Consider the following 16284-nt stretch of genomic DNA (forward strand, 5'->3'; position numbering starts at 1 on the left):
GTAATAGTTGTGCAGAGTCTTCAGGATTTTACTGCACCTGGGCCTCTTCGTCCTTGGGGGCCCCCGGGAGACGCCATGGCACAAAGTCTGAAGCGACCGTCTCCTGCAGAGATGGCTCTCCCAGAGACTATGAATATCACAAATACCTAACGTGAGCAACCCAAGTCCTGGTTCCAGTTAATAAACTAAAAGTGGCCATACACGAACCGATAAAAGCTATTTAGATCGGGCAGGTTTAAAAATCCCATTGGGGCAAAGAGTAAATCTGCTTGTTGTTGCAGTCCTTGCCCTGATGGCCTGCATCCCATCAATGTGGTCCAGTTGTTTAAAAACCAAACAATTGGATCAATCTGATATTGCCCACCTCAAGGTCCTCCCCATACACCTTTCAGTGTAGCTTTACTTAGAAAACTGTCTACTAGCAGCTGTGTGGTAGGCATACCCCGCTGCCCCTCATGTTTGGTGGGTTTGGAGGAGTGAAAAAAAATGCCAGTGGTCCCCTGTGCCCAATATAATGAATAATATAATGCACATGTGTGGGTTGTTGTTAATGCCACAGCAACATAAAGTGACCAGATTAAGCCTAACTGGGAAATAAAAGAATGCTAATAAAATGCAGAGCACAACCACTGAACTCTTAAATAAAATACTTATTACTAGCATTTACAGTAGAAAGGAGCGGAATTTTCATGTTACATAATTCAACTTTTTGATCTGTGCGACCCATACCCGCCATACACAAGGATACATAACAATACAGCCTTTTTTTGCTTTTTAGAACGCTTGATGAAAGGGTAATATCACAAGGTTACAATCCAACAGAGCCCCCAATTTAAAATAAATTAAAACTTCCTTTAATAATAGCTTGCCAATTACATATTTCGTAACACAGGCAATAGATTGGTTCAAGGACTTGTTTGGAAAATTCTGCCTTTCTATGCAGGCCAGTGTTATGCAGATAGCAAAAAAAGGGAAAGTTGTGCTCAACCACTAAATTTTAAACCATTAGGCGGGGGTGCAATGAGGTTGTGACCACGAAATACATAGAAACAACAACAAGAGAAAGGGAAGGGCATTTCTTAGTAGCTTAAATGCACCGAATGTCTTAATGTTCTATATATTGATAATGGGTGAGTGCAGAGGATCTCTTGTTGTTGTTTCTATGTATTTCGTGGTCACAGCCTCATTGCACCCCCGCCTAATGGTTTAAAATTTAGTGGTTGAGCACAACTTTCCCTTTTTTTGCTATAGCTTATACAGGAGCAGTGGCCAGCTCCTTGTTGTAGCTCCCACCCCTCCCAGCTGCAGTCAGGTGATCCCAGTGGAGCCAATAAAAGGGCAACCATATGGGGGTTTTAACCTTGAAAGCAAGTAAGTTGCAGGTAAAACTTAGTCCCTTGGCTAAATGTATATTGAAGCAGTAGAATTCTTAATGAATCGCATAAGTCAGTGTAGGAACTGGTCAAAAGGGATGACTTTGACGCAGTTGGCCAGCTTGAAGTATATTGCAATATATGGACAAACAATCCCTGTTTTGCTTAAAGGGAAGGGCATTTCTTAGTAGCTTAAATGCACCGAATGTCTTAATGTTCTATATATTGATAATGGGTGAGTGCAGTGTTATGCAGAGCCGTTGTGATTGGTGACCCATACCTACAGAGAAGTACAGCAGAATCTAATAAAGGGAGGAAGGGATTGTGCGCTGTACAGGAAAATACTGCAAAAAAAGCCTGTTTAAAAAAAAAATAGAATCTTGGAAAAAAATTGGAGAGGGTCAGTACCATGCCTTTAAGAGGGGCCTGGATGAGTTCTTGAACAATCAGAATATCCAAGGCTATTGTGATACTAATATCTACAGTTAGTACTAGTGGTTGTATTTATAGTGTATGTATGTGAGTGTATAGATTGGTAGGTGTGGGTTGTGTGGGTTGTGTGTGCTGGGTTTACTTGGAAGGGTTGAACTTGATGGATTCTGGTCTTTTTTCAACCCTATGTAACTATGTAACTATGTAAGTACCAAACGGGAATGTTAATAAATGTTAATGTAATGTCCTGCAATGGCCCAGTCAGAGCCATGAGTTTAGTTCAGCTGCAAATCTGTGATACTGCTTGAAAAACTGAGAAGCACAAGAGTCATCCAAGTGAACTGCACAACCTAAAGTAAATCTGGCTGGATGAATGGGCCAAGATCACACCCAAACATGGTGCAAAATTGTTCCCTATTTACTCAAAAGAGCTGCAGTTACAATGGTGGTTCTACCAACAATCTCTGTGGTTTTTGTACCTCGTTACCTAACAGGACATTCAGTTCATGGCTCTTATGTGAAATGAAAGAACTTCCTGATCAACAAAGTCTATTCTCAAAGAAACATGTCTAGAACTTCAATTTAGTAGCTTCTCAAAGGCATGTGTAAATGATGTATTTACCAAGGCCATAATTCAATAGAGTGCACATATCTGAGCAAATGATGACTTGCTTTGTTAATATTGGGTCAGTTGAGTGGTTATGCACTTCCTTTCTTCCATTCTTTTCAGCTATATGCTACAAAACGAATAAAAAATAAAGTCATATCTGCGATATAAGTCCAGTCTACATTTCATTCATTTTTTCAAAGTGCTCAGTAAAACACATTGACATAGGTTATTCTTTACGTGGAGCAGGACTGCAATCATCTACACATTTGCCTGATATAAATAAAGTCTCCTATACTGTGTCCATTGCCTGTGAACAACATTTCTAGATGTATGCACCCATAGGTGGATTATAATGCACCCAGGGTATTTGCTACATAACCATATTAATATTCATGAGATAGTATCTGTCTTGTCTTGGATGAAAGAAAATCATCTACACTGACACTGATTATTAAAGGGGATGTTTTCCTTCAGACAATAGTCTAAATTTGAAGAACCGTCAGAAAAAAAAAAACATTTTTGTAATTCATCTTTATTATTTAAAATGTTTAGTTTTGAAGCCAGGGACCAGGATCATCACTGCTAAAACTCTCTTTCCTTTCCTCTCTCCTCTCTCTTTGGAAGAGTTTGCAGACACCAACTTGCATTCTGCCCAAACAGGAAGTTCACACTGAACCGGTTCTGGGTTTGCCTTCCCTCTCCTGCTTTATTTGCACTGGATGAATCTTGCCAGCCAATGGTATCAAAGCTATTCAAAAGAAACAAGAGAGGGAAGTGTGAGCAGAACCAGTTAAATGTGATCTTTTTTTGGTTGGTTGCCTGTCAAGTCCTGGTGTGGGAAATCCCCTGCAGAGAGCAAAGGAGAGATTTAGCAGCACTGATCCTGGTCTGTAGCTTCAAAACTAAACATTTTAAATAATACAGATGATTTACAAAAAATTTTTTCTCTGACAGGGGCTGTTCAAATTTCAACTGTTGTCTGCAGGTGAATATCCCCTTTAACATCCCATCACTAGGTGAGAGTCCTGTGTAACCCTTGCACTGCACAAGACCTGGGCTGGGTTTGCCTGTAATTCTGGGTCTCCTTTGGCTTCTTTGTAAGAAATTCAGACTGTGCTTGATATTGTACTTGACTAATATAAGTGAAGTCTCCCATACCTTGGCCTCCATACCATGCCTTGGTCAATAACATTCTAAATGTACGCACCCTGGCTTTGTTACACCACAATATTTATGTGGCATTGTTTCTGCCATGTCATAGATGACAGGGCACAGACCGTTTTCATTTCTCTGCTCTTCTCATGTAGTTGTAGGTAGACGTGGCACAGACTCTAAGAAGATGCTTCCAATCTAGACTAGAGGAGCTGAATACAGAGCTCTTCCATAAAGCCTTTTCAGCCACCTACATGCAGTGGAGTATTGGGAGAATATTACCATCCCATCCCATTTCCTTTTGCTTTTTTTTTTTTAAAGAAATTCAGATTATGATGGATATTTTCTACAACTACTGTGTAAGGTTGTGAGCTACAACAAAATATATTTATTCTACACACATTTACTAATATGTAATTATGCACTTGGCATATGCCTTATAGAAATCGAAAAGTACAGGAATAAAAATTCTAACAGTAACAATACGAACTTGAAACTATAAAATAATAGCAAAGCCTCACTTGTAGGAGTTTTTATGTGAATGCACAGGCTGGGAGAGTGTGAAGGGCAGGAGTGTTGGGTGACCTTTCCCAGCATCAGCAATAACTGTGCTCCCTCATAGTGATCCACCTGTCATAAAAGGCAACTGACAGCGGAGTAAAATATAAATACACAAACCAAGGTTATGAGAAATAGATACTGGAACATTCCATATTCCTATAGTTATTCACAGAATTGCATGTACAACGAAGCTGTAATACTGAGCTGAAAAATATTAGTATGTGGATATTACCAGTGAACTAAAGAAAAGTATTAACTCAGACAGGGATATTGCTGGGAATGTATCAATTTATAAAAGTAAACATTTTAAAAGCAACACTTACAAATAATCCAAACTGCTCACAATCCATTTGAGTGTAATGCAGCGATGCACAGGTTGGGCAGGCCAGCCAACTGATACTGCAGCAGGGTTTGGGTGGAAGTCGTCAGCCTCGCCCCTACTTCCTTCCCTTTGTTCTACTTGGTACTGTATTATTGCTAGGCCAACATTCCCCACCCAGAATGGGCTTCCAGTAATAGCAATGGGAGTTTTTATGCATGGGGGATCCATACCCCTATCCCAGCAGGCACCAAGAATATTAGAAGCAATTGAATGTAATTGAGATATAGGCAATACGTTCTCCAATCAGGCAAGGCTATTACATATTGCTACTCTACCTGGTGATAATAGTGGGAGTGCCTTTCACTAGTAATTCATTTGATGCTTTAAGTGAATATATAACTTATATAAATATACAATTTACAATGCAATTTTTCAATCCAAGCACAGAGAAGTCTCTGTTGTACTTCAACCTATGCTAAAAAGTATTTAAAAAAAAAAAACAAATTCATGACTTATAAAGGCAGCTATATCTGGGCTGATGGTCAGCCATGGGGAGGACACCTAGGGGCTGATTTACTAATCCATGAATCCGAATCCCGAATGGGAAAAAATCGGATTGGAAACGAACATTTTGCGATTTTTTCGTAAATTGTCGCGACTTTTTTGTAGCCATTACGACTTGCTCGTATATTGTCGCCACTTTTTCGTATTGAGCGCTCGTAAACGGCGGGCAAACCTTTACGACTTTGTATGATTTTGGAAGCCTCCCATAGGACTCAATGGCACTCTGCAGCTCCAACCTGGCCCAAGGAAAGTCTCCCATAGGGCTCAATGGCACTCTGCAGCTCCAACCTGGCCCAAGGAAAGTCTCCCATAGGACTCAATGGCACTCTGCAGCTCCAACCTGGCCCAAGGAAAGTCTCCCATAGGGCTCAATGGCACTCTGCAGCTCCAACCTGGCCCAAGGAAAGTCTCCCATAGGACTCAATGGCACTCTGCAGCTCCAACCTGGCCCAAGGAAAGTCTCCCATAGGGCTCAATGGCACTCTGCAGCTCCAACCCGGCCCAAGGAAAGCCTCCCATAGGGCTCAATGGCACTCTGCAGCTCCAACCCGGCCCAAGGAAAGTCTCCCATAGGGCTCAATGGCACTCTGCAGCTCCAACCCGGCCCAAGGAAAGTCTCCCATAGGACTCAATGGCACTCTGCAGCTCCAACCTGGCCCAAGGAAAGTCTTCTATAGGACTCAATGGCACTCTGCAGCTCCAACCTGGCCCAAGGAAAGTCGCGATACTGAAGCTTGAATGAATCCGAAACTTTCGTACTCGGCATGACGGCTACGAAAAAGTCGCGACAATTTACGAGCAAGTAGTAATGGCTACGAAAAAGTCGCAACAATTTACGAGCAAGTAGTAATGGCTACAAAAAAGTCACGACAATTTACGAGCAAGTAGTAATGGCTACGAAAAAGTCGCGACAATTTACAAAAAAATCGCAAAATACCGATCATTATGAAAAAAACGCATTCGGACACTTTTCGGACGTTCGTGGATTAGTAAATGTGCCCCCTAGGGATGCACCAGATCCAGGATTCAACCTTTATTCAGCAGGATTCAGGTTTGGCCAAATCCATGCCTCTGGCTGAACCGAATCCAAATCCTTAAAATCGTGTGACTTTTTGTCACATGAACATGGAAGGTAAAAACTTTTTCACTGTGCATGAAGCATGCAGTTCTCTTTAACCCTTATGTATCCTAATTTGCTAATTTGGATTCAGTTTAGTATTCGGCCTAATCTTTCACAAAGGATTCACCCGATCCTAAAACAGTGGATTCAGTGCATCTCTAATCTAAACATAAATAAACATTTGTTCTGTTGCTTTAGGCCACTGGTTTGATGATGGATCCAACATAGTGAGGGGGAGCTGCATCTTCTTCCCCTTTTCCCACCTGCCGGAGTAACTAAATCACAATTCATCTATAAGAGGGATCTGACAACCAGAACTTTCATGTGTGAGTTCTCAAAGCAACATGGGGCAATATGAGGCAAATGGGTACCAGAGGGCAAAGAGATGGCACCAGAAGTGCAGGTGCATCAGTCACAAAGGCTTCAAAATGAGTTCATTAGGGAACAGCCTGGAAACACTCATGGGAGCAAGGCCATAAGGGTTTGGAACCTGTCAGAAAGAGCACATAGGCTGGAGGCCAAAGAGCAGATTGCTGTTTGATGAGTTGCCACTCACTATTTCTCCTAAGACCCCACGTTAAATTGGGAAGCAGTAAAAGATGTTTTCCATATAGAGTGTCCATCAGTAACTGTTAAACATGGGGGCAGATCCATAATAACATGGGAACCCTCTCATAAGAGACGTGAGTTTTGATGATCTCTCTTTATGTTTGCATAAGGATCAAGGAATATGAGGCCACCTATGGTGCAAACACACGGGGGCCGATTCACTAAAGGTTGATAAAACGAGCGCTATTTATAGCATGTGTTAAAAATTTTATCACTTCTTATTTTTTGCGACTTAACTCGATTCACTAAAAGGACACTAATCATAATTAAGAAGTGATGTTCTTTGCGTTATTTATCTCGCGATGACATTTTCAAGCAATATTTTACGCAGCACGCGATATATTACGCACGTAACCATTACTTTCTGAAAACTACTGTTCTGAAAATGACCATTTCCCTGCAAACTGGAGGCTGCATCACTCTGGGGCCAACACAGACTTGAGTAAATCCCACTGCAAAGTCCTTATTGAGTTGCCAAAAGCTCACGAACTGTACCTTTCTATAATTACCGCCTGCCCAAAGTAGGTGTTAATATTCGCACAGACTAATGCAATATTTTGCACGTTTAATGCTTCATATGTGTTTGTGAATCATGCGTTAGTATTATTTCCATTCGCTAATTAACGAAATGCGTTAGAAATAAAGTTTTGCGATGATGCGGTTTTTTGCGCATGCGATATGCAGATTAACGCATGTGAAAGGACTTTGATGAATCTGTACTTATTTATCGCATGCTTTTAAACCCAAAAAAGCATGCGATAAGTGTTATCGACCTTTAGTGAATCGGCCCCATGGTTTCTATACACCAAGACAATATTGGCCCTATACATTTTGCTAAACCCATTTCAATCGTTTCAACACCAGGAAGAAGTCAAGTGCCTTTCATGGTTTCCCTAATCACCATTAAGACATCATACAACTTTTATTTAAAGATATAGACAGCGGAATGTATGAAGTAGATCTTCAGCTGCTTTTTTATCAACTGCAGGCTTTTCTTGAGAAGAATAGCAATAAACTCTTACAGTTCAGCATTTACATGGCAGCAATTAAGTTGTTCTGAAGGTAAAGGATGGTTTATAACTTGGCTACTTCTATTTAATATATTGTTGGACATTTATTTACCCATCCCCTTTATTAATTGATTCTGTGTCCCAGCAGCATAAATTCAAAATTAGCAGCAGAGAAAATCCTGTCATTGGAAAATGCCATTCCTGCAAAGGTCCATGGCACGACTCAAACCGGCTTTCTCAGCAGTCTTTATACTTATTGTTTCTGTACCATTCATAAAATGACACTGTAAACACACCAGCCTTACAAGTGAAGGGCAACAGAACATTTATATTTTAATTGCTTTAAAACACTTTTTTGGTGTTACTGTTCCTTTAACAGCAAGGTGAGCTACTGTGACAAAGGACAAGGTTGCATTTCTTGCAGGTTGAAGGACAGCATGGTATAAAGTTATAACGCTCTAAGAGCGTAAATTTATGTTGAGTGTCTCCAAAATGAATAATTGTAACTAGTAAATTACGCTAACATTAGTGTATATAACTGGCCAAATTGGCTATAATAAACACAGCCTGGCCAACGAATAAAGCCTAACAACCAATTAAATAGAAACAAAGGTAAAGAAAAATAAAGAAAAATAAATACCAAATGGTTGTAAAAACCCCGAGTCAGTCTCTTAAGGTCTGTATATAATAAGCAGATGGTTCAAAGGCAGAGAATCAACGTATGCTCACCAAAGTTCAGTAATGGTCCGGGTGCTTGCAGCCCCGAACCCGCAGCTGGAGGGAGTTATCTCTAAATTGTTGAAAAAGGACGACAAGCAATCCGGACTCAAAGGGATCTGTTAAAACTTGAACTTTATTCCAACATGTTTAAAAACAAATGCCTGACGCGTTTCATGCGTATGGGGCACTTAGTCATAGGCTAATTCTAACAATATTGAAAAAAGTTTAAATAGTGTCGACTCAATGACGTAGGGGCGGGGTGAAAACAAGGCCATGCCCCCTCCCTAGTATTAAAAACATACAGACATGTGGAATAAGCAATAGAAAACATGATTCGCCAGATCCCTTTCATAATCACTTATCAAAAAGCAATGATCAAATGTCTATAGCTGTAAAGACATATAGTTACTTGAAAAAAATGTACAGATAGTTAATACAATTAATGTTAATATAAACCAATTAATATTGCCAAATTGATAAGGATAGTAAAATCTAAAATTCATTGAAATATTGCAACTAATAAATAAATAAATAACTAAATAACCGCTTAATGCTTTAAGTTTACAGTAGTAATAATAAGAATAAAAAAGTGACGAGTGAATATATGGCTATTTGAAAGAAATTGAATTAAAACATAGCAGCTGATATCAAATACCGAATTTAAGCCATCTGGATGGCGAGTATTGAGAACGAAGATCCATTTTATTTCTAAACGCAGAAGTTTGGAAAGTCTGTCTGAGTCCCTTTCATCTGGTAGGGCCCTATCTATTACTTGTATTTGTAATTTAGATACATCAGAGTTGCAACATTGTATAAAGTGTCTTGCTATTGGACTACTTTCATTTTTAGAAACTATATGTCTGATATGTTCACGCATTCTGTTCTTAAGAGGACGGATTGTGCAACCAACATATTGAATGTAACAGTTAGAACAAGTCAAAAGGTACACTACGAAATTTGTATTGCAGTTAGCATAAAAAGGCATCTCAAAGATTTTACCAGTAATAGTACTCTGGAAATCAGTAGATTGTTTTATATAAGCACATGTAATACATTTCCTGGCTCCACAGATATAGGTACCTTTTGTTTCTAACCATGTCTTTTTGTGTCTTTTAGGTTGTGAGCTCCACAACGTCGGGGAAAGAATATTTCCTAAGGTTGGGGCTTTTCGTGCTACTACTCTACAGCCATCATGCAGCAATGTAGCTAAGTCCGAGTCGTTATATAATACAGGAATAAGAGTATTAACAATGTGTTTAATTCTGTAAAATTGATTGCTAAAACTAGTAACAAAAATTGGAGTTATTTCCTCTACTCTAGTAACTTCTGAATTTGTTAGGTCATTTTCTTTGTTCTCTTCAATAAAGTCCCTGTTATTAACCGACTTCTTTGTGTCTTTATTGTTCCTAATTTTTACCCTTGTTTTGTTGATATTAGTGAGTAAATCTACTCTTCTAGTACGTAGGGCTTTTGTGAAGGCTAACAATAAAGATTGATGGGTATAACCCCGTTCCAAAAATCTATCCCGCAATAACAGGGATTGATCCAGAAATGCTTTATCTGTACTGCAATTTCTCCGAAGGCGGATAAATTGTCCCAACGGGATGCCCTTGAACAAATGGCCCGGATGGCATGAGTCCGCCCTCAAAAGGGAATTCCCTGAACAGGCTTTTCTAAACACGGAAGTTTCTATTCCAGAGTTCCCAATATTTAGAGACAGGTCTAAAAACGAAATAGTTTGCTTATGAAACTCAAAAGTGAACTTTAAATTTAAATCATTAATATTTAACCTATTTACAAAGTGAGTGAATTCCCTTTCTGTTCCCCGCCAAATTAATAAGAGATCGTCGACATATCTTTTATATAAGACGATCATATGTGCATAACCCATAGTGTCTCCATAAATGTGGGATTCCTCCCACCAACCCATATATAGGTTGGCGTAGGTGGGTGCAAATCTTGCACCCATCGACGTCCCACATTTCTGGAGATAAAAAGTGCCGTCAAATTTGAAGAAATTGTGAGTGAGTAAAAAATCTATTGCACTTAGAATAAAATTCTGTGTAGCAACATCATATGTGCTGTATCTCTCAAGATGATAGGAGATAGCAAGTAACCCCCTATCATGAGGGATGCATGAGTAAAGTGACACTGCATCAATAGTGGCCCAAGCTAGGGTGTCATCCCATTTGATTGGCTCTATGACCTGCAAAATATGTTTTGTGTCCTGTACAAACGAAACTAGACGTTGGACGAGAGGTTGGAGATATAAATCAATAAATTCTGAGAGCCTCTCGTTTAACGAACCTATCCCTGAAACTATCGGTCTCCCAATGGGAGGACGTTCTTTTTTGTGTACCTTTGGTAGGTGGTGGAAAATGGGTATCCTAGGGTGCTTCGGTATCAAGTAATCTCTTATTCTTGCTGAAAAGATACCTCCGGTAATTCCCGCATCTATTAGAATTGTTAAAGTCTCCTTATAAGCTCCTGAAGGGTTATTAGATAGGAGTTGGTAGGTAGAGGCATCGAGAAGCTGTCGCATTGCCTCTGCTTTATAAGTAACACTATCTAAAACCACCACCATACCTCCTTTGTCTGCATTCTTTATCACTAGTGAATGATCCTCACGTAAAGATCTTAGGGCATGACGTTCTTTAGTAGTTAAATTAGAACGAGGGAATCTACCCTTTGTTTCAGCTTTCAACGCCAATAGCTTTTTCTCAATCAACTCTTGAAACCTGTTGATTACTTCACCTCTACAGTGTACAGGATAAAAATCAGAAGTAAATCGCATTTTCTCATTAAGTGTCCTAGAACTTATACCAACCCGGCCATGGTCAAAACCAGACTCGGACTGAAGAGAAAGTAAATCGTGCAAACATTGCTCATCTTTAAATGAGAAATTCGTACCTATGGTTTCTAGTTTAGTCATCTCAGACATTCCATCGAAAGAGCCAATGTTATCTATCTCGTCTGTGTGGACGAGCTGCATTTTTAAACATGTTGGAATAAAGTTCAAGTTTTAACAGATCCCTTTGAGTCCGGATTGCTTGTCGTCCTTTTTCAACAATGAAGGACAGCATGGGACAAGGTATTAGACACAAATCCAAACAATCAGAGAGAAAAACCCACCAAACCATCATAGCAATGTGATTAAACCAAGCTTGGTTGTCCAAATTCAGTAGAACCAACCTTGCTGTGGATCACTGGTATATGGACAAGCACCTTATACAATGGCAGCAACATAATATTTAGCCCATGAGTCAAAGGGGCAGATTTATCAAAATGTTAGCGCTTAATACTCACCCACATTCTATTCATTCCTATGGGATTTTTAGCGTATTTATCAAAAAGTGAGTTCTTACTTTCACCCATTGATAAATAAGCTAAAATTTCCCATAGGAATGAGTAGAATATGGGTGAGTTTTTAAGTATTAAGCTCTAAATCTGGCCTAAATACCATGTTTCTGCATTGCATAAGGTGCCTGTCCAAATACCAGTGATCCACTCTAAATAATTTGATAAATCTGATAAATGTTTGCAGAGAGGTAAATGTTTTTTTCATCTGTAGTTTCAAAGATTGCTTAAAAAGAAATTAAAGATTTTCTTTGACAAAAGGAATCGAATGAAATTCAATTTTATCTGTAGCACTTACTGTTCTATGGAGTGACATGCAGTGCAACAAATAATAAACCCAGAGAGATGTATAATTGTAGCATTTCTATTAATAGTGTGTGTGTGTATTTGTATTATATATATATATATATATATATATATATATACAGTGGTGTGAAAAACTATTTGCCCCCTTCCTGATTTCTTATTCTTTTGCATGTTTGTCACACTTAAATGTTTCTGCTCATCAAAAACCGTTAACTATTAGTCAAAGATAACATAATTGAACACAAAATGCAGTTTTTAAATGAAGGTTTACGTTATTAAGGGAGAAAAAAAACTCCAAATCTACATGGCCCTGTGTGAAAAAGTGATTGCCCCCCTTGTTAAAAAATAACTTAACTGTGGTTTATCACACCTGAGTTCAATTTCTGTAGTCACCCCCAGGCCTGATTACTGCCACACCTGTTTCAATCAAGAAATCACTTAAATAGGAGCTACCTGACACAGAGAAGTAGACCAAAAGCACCTCAAAAGCTACACATCATGCCAAGATCCAAAGAAATTCAGGAACAAATGAGAACAAAAGTAATTGAGATCTATCAGTCTGGTAAAGGTTATAAAGCCATTTCTAAAGCTTTGGGACTCCAGCGAACCACAGTGAGAGCCATTAACAGTGGTGAACCTTCCAAGGAGTGGCCGGCTGACCAAAATTACCCCAAGAGCGCAGAGACAACTCATCCGATAGGCCACAAAAGACCCCAGGACAACATCTAAAGAACTGCAGGCCTCACTTGCCTCAATTAAGGTCAGTGTTCACGACTCCACCATAAGAAAGAGACTGGGCAAAAACGGCCTGCATGGCAGATTTCCAAGGCGCAAACCACTTTTAAGCAAAAAGAACATTATGGCTCGTCTCAATTTTGCTAAAAAACATCTCAATGATTGCCAAGACTTTTGGGAAAATACCTTGTGGACCGACGAGACAAAAGTTGAACTTTTTGGAAGGTGCGTGTCCCGTTACATCTGGTGTAAAAGTAACACAGCATTTCAGAAAAAGAACATCATACCAACAGTAAAATATGGTGGCAGTAGTGTGATGGTCTGGGGTTGTTTTGCTGCTTCAGGATCTGGAAGGCTTGCTGTGATAGATGGAACCATGAATTCTACTGTCTACCAAAAAATCCTGAAGGAGAATGTCCGGCCATCTGTTCGTCAACTCAAGCTGAAGCGATCTTGGGTGCTGCAGCAGGACAATGACCCAAAACACACCAGCAAATCCACCTCTGAATGGCTGAAGAAAAACAAAATGAAGACTTTGGAGTGGCCTAGTCAAAGTCCTGACCTGAATCCTATTGAGATGTTGTGGCATGACCTTAAAAAGGCGGTTTATGCTAGAAAACCCTCAAATAAAGCTGAATTACAAAATTCTGCAAAGATGAGTGGGCCAAAATTCCTCCAGAGCGCTGTAAAAGACTTGTTGCAAGTTATCGCAAACGCTTGATTGCAGTTATTGCTGCTAAGGGTGGCCCAACCAGTTATTAGGTTCAGGGGGCAATTACTTTTTCACACAGGGCCATGTAGGTTTGGATTTTTTTTCTCCCTAAATAATAAAAACCCTCATTTAAAAACTGCATTTTGTGTTTACTTGTGTTATCTTTGATTAATAGTTAAATGTGTTTGATGATCAGAAATATTTTGTGTGACAAACATGCAAAAGAATAAGAAATCAGGAAGGGGGCAAATAGTTTTTCACACCACTGTATATATATATATACACAGTCCACAAAATTTTCAGCACACCAAACCCGTAATATAAATCACCTGGGTGCTACCTCCATGTGTCTAATTATCCAGAAGTCCAAGAATTGGGTGCACACCAGGATATTTTTTAAAAATTAAAACGTTACTTGTATTTAAACATGCTGTTAAAACAGGCCAACGTTTCGGTCTCCTCCTAAGACCATTATCAAGACCACATACACAGTTAAAATCAGCAAATAAATAGATAAAACCTCTACACACTCCCCCAAGCCCCACACTCCTATCCCAGTCACATGACTGAATAGTTAACCCTGTAGGCTAAAGCATAACAAAGTCATTGTTATGCATAAGGGAGCATGTAGTGCAAGAAATACCAAGCTAAAAAAGTTCATACTTATCTACTGACAAATATTGCAGAAAATGTAACCATAGATGGTACAGGAAAATACAAAAAAGAAAAAAGGAAACAAAGACATTAAATGCTTAACCATAAACTGGCAAATATTGTAGCCAGTGTAGCAAACTCAGCAATACATCTCCTCACCTTTGCTCTAGAAAACATAGAAAAGAGCAGTGTTCATTTAACCCTGCCGGTGCCAAAGTACCTAGTTTTTTAATCCAAAACACCTCTCTTTGGAGAAGTAACCTGGCCCGATCACCACCCCTTGTAAGGGGCGGCACATGATCAATTGCAATGTAATGAAAGGTGGGCAACCTGTGCCCCATCTCTAGAAAATGTTTGGCAACAGGCTTATTGGTTGTACCATCCCTGAAGGCCGTGCTTATGGCCGAACGATGCCCATCAATCCGTAATCGTAGTGTTTGATCCGTCTTACCCACATATGAAAGCCCACAGGGACATGTAATCAAATAGATTACATACAAAGTAGTACATGTAATGCGATGTCTAATTTTATAGCGTTTCCCTGTGTGTGGGTGCAAAAATGAATCACCTGGGGTCATGTATCGGCATGAGGTACAGTTAGGGCAACGAAAACACCCGTTTAGCCCGTGAGCCAAGTGCCCCGTTGTCGGGAATAGCATTTTACCGGGTCATTTTTAACTAAAAGGTCCCTGAGGTTAGTGCCCCTTCTATAGCAGATCATTGGTGGTTCCGGGACTATTCTCCTTAAATCGCTGTCAGCTCCAACTATATTCCACTGATCCCGAACAAATTTACCCAGGGCTCTCGTACTCTGATTGTACTTGGTACTAAAGACCAGCCTTGTCTCACTACTCCTAGGGTTCTTAGCCCCTGTACATCTTTTCTGTGCAATTTTAAATGCCTGCTGCAAAATGTTGTCCGGGTACCCCCTCTCACTAAAACGGACCCAAATCTCTTCCAGCTGTTTTTCTGCTAGGTCCTGAACCGAATTGTTCCTTAGGACTCTGCAGAATTGGGAAATGGGTAGTGACTTTTTCATAAGTTCAGGGTGACTACTTTGGTAATGCAACAGAACATTCTTATCAGTCGGTTTCCGAAAAAGAGTAAAGTCTAACCGTGTACCATTTCTGATAAGTTCAACATCCAAAAAGTGTATTCTTGTTGTGCTGACCTCATAAGTAAACTGTACCGGGCTACCCAGGTTATTCAGCTCATCCACCATTGCACAAAACTCCATCTCAGTACCCCGCCAAACAATAAGCATATCGTCGATATAGCGACGAAAGTATATATATATATATATATATATATATATATTATATATATACACACACACACACACACACACACACACACACACACACACACACACACACAACGAAAGGACACAGCAATCGTAGGGCTTCGGAAAAAAAAGCAAAAATCCTTTATTAGTGCAAACAAAAATCGATGTTTCAGTCACAACTCCTGGACCTTTCTACATTTGTTTACATTTCCATATTTACACTGGGCACCCAGGCAATTTTTGTTTTTAGGAGAGTGCCCTTCCAATATTTTCAGTTGGTCCCCAGGGCCAAACGATCGGATAATTTTTTTTTGTACCTAAATGCTCCCCGATATCGCCCACCCGTAGGTGGGGATATCGGGGGAAGATCCGCTCGCTTGGCGACATCGCCAAGCGAGCGGATCTGCTCGTGTATGGCCACCTTTAGACTAAATAAATGAAAAAGCACAAAAAATACAAAATGAAAACCGTCTAACTAAAAGTTAATTTAAAGGTGAACAACCCCTTTAATATAAATGCAACAATCATCTCTCCTAATGGTGAGTTTATTATTTGCATATATATATATATATATATATATATATATACATACACACACACACACACACATATATATTTTAAATTTGTTTTTTTTATGTATATATGTTTAGTTAACTTGTTTTGTAAAAAAAAAAAAAAAAAAAAAGGGGGGGGGGGGGGATCCAAGCATTCCAACATTCCATTGGGAGCTGTGCTATGGTTTACCCTATTAGATACCTTTTT

Source organism: Xenopus tropicalis, chromosome 6 (assembly GCF_000004195.4).
Source record: "Xenopus tropicalis strain Nigerian chromosome 6, UCB_Xtro_10.0, whole genome shotgun sequence".
NCBI classification, from domain to species: domain Eukaryota; kingdom Metazoa; phylum Chordata; class Amphibia; order Anura; family Pipidae; genus Xenopus; species Xenopus tropicalis.